The sequence below is a fragment of the Crocuta crocuta genome, unplaced genomic scaffold (assembly GCF_008692635.1).
Source record: "Crocuta crocuta isolate KB4526 unplaced genomic scaffold, BGI_CrCroc_1.0 scaffold264, whole genome shotgun sequence".
NCBI classification, from domain to species: domain Eukaryota; kingdom Metazoa; phylum Chordata; class Mammalia; order Carnivora; family Hyaenidae; genus Crocuta; species Crocuta crocuta.
The window spans coordinates 1718908-1720601 of NW_027529597.1; the positions used below are offsets into that span (position 1 = coordinate 1718908).

The 1694-nt window shown below is 44.2% G+C and overlaps 2 long non-coding RNA genes across 4 annotated transcripts in view; both read right to left on the minus strand.

The window, feature by feature from the left end:
• Positions 1 to 344, minus strand: part of LOC144229741 (uncharacterized) — a 211794-nt gene extending 211450 nt beyond the window's left edge. For all 3 annotated transcript variants that reach the window (XR_013334584.1, XR_013334583.1, XR_013334582.1), the window contains exon 1: positions 160 to 344. This is a non-coding gene — a long non-coding RNA (uncharacterized LOC144229741). The remainder of the gene's footprint in view (positions 1 to 159) is intronic.
• Positions 1 to 1694, minus strand: part of LOC144229742 (uncharacterized) — a 664030-nt gene that overhangs the window by 603724 nt on the left and 58612 nt on the right. The window lies entirely within an intron of this gene.

Genomic DNA, 1694 nt, shown 5'->3' on the forward strand with positions numbered 1-1694 from the left:
TGTCACAAGCCTCAAAAAGTAGTTGTTTGATAAGTGACCTTTTTGCCCAAATGATAACCTAGGATCCTGAGATGCAGGCTTATTTGCTCAGGAGAGTACTTTCTTGGTCAAATACACTAGGTTTCAGATAATTATTAAAGCAAAGATAAAGTTCTGTACCGCATGCACTCGGTGTCAGGGGACCAGGCGTGCCCACCTGGGTCGTCAGGTCACCAGGTATTACAGGACGTCCAGGAACCGCGCCACTGCCCACGAGGACGGCTGCTCCACGAAGCCATAGTTGGTCTTCCGTCTCCCCCGCCTCCTGGTGTCCGCGACTCTGCGCCCCGCGCCGCTCACCGCCCCGCGGAAGATCAGACTCTAGAGCCGGAGATTTCTCTCTTCTCGCGAGCTTTCTCTCTTCTCGCGGGGTTTCACGTTACTACCCGCTACGGTCCGTCCTGGGCTATTTTTTTCTCTCACTGTCAGCCCTAAGGCAGCTTGCTCTGGAAAGGTTCCCTGAGGTTGGAAAGTGTCAGCAGCTCAGCTGGTGTTGACTTCCATCTCTTTTAACCAAGTGACCGGTAGGTGTGTATACATTACCACTTAATACTGAGGACTGTTATCGTTTGGAAGGCCTAGTTACGTTCAGGATTATAATCACAACAATCCCAAATCCAGGAGCTGTTATTATCTGGCTTTATGGTGGTGACAGCGCCAGGTAACATACCTAGGTGGCAGGGCCTAGGTTCCAGCCAGCTTCCGGGATCCATGCTCTTTCTGCTCAGTTCTGTTCTTTTGTGGGTTTGTTTGGTTGTTTTTTAAGATAAAATAGCCAAGGGGTGCCTGGGTGGCTTACTAAATTAATCATCGGACTCGTGTTTTTGGCTGAGATCATGATCTCATGGTTTGTGGGATTGAGCCCTGCATTGGGCTCAGCACTGACAGCAGAGAGCCTGCTTGGGATTCTCTGTCTCCCTCTCTCTGCCCCTCCACACACTCTCTTAAAATATATATTATATATAGTTATATATATATACACTATATACTATATTTAATATATATAATATATTATATATAATATATAGTGTATATATATTTAATATAGTATATATATATACTATATATAATATATATTTATGTATATATAAACAAAGCCAAAACTTTGACCTCTGTTGATCTCAGGATGTATTTTGAGTTTAAAGCACACACACACACTATATGGGACACCTGGGTGGCTCAGTCGGTGAAGTGTCCGATTTAGGCTCAGGTTATGATCTCCCCGTCTGTGGATTTGAGCCCCAAGATGGGCTCTGTGCTGACACCTCAGAGCCTGGAGTCTGCTTAAGTTTCTGTGTTCCCTTTTCTTTCTGACCCTCTCCCATTCATGCTCTGTCTCTCTCTCAAAAATAAGCATTTAAAAAAAAAAAACACACACAGTATAAATAGTTCCAGGGGTGCCTGGGTGGCTTAGTCGGTTAAGCGTCCGACTTTCGCTTGGGTCATGATCTCGTNCAAAAAAAATAGTTCCAATGGAGAATTACTTACACAAACTAATTTTTTTTTCTTCCTTTTGTCCGAATACTCAGAGAGACCCAACTTCAACAGTACCTGGCATACAGCACAGGCTTACAAGTTGATTCCACAGAAAATTTTTGTATAAGCAAGAGAAGAAAGATGCTGTTTGTTTCTCATCACCTGGGCATATCTACTCA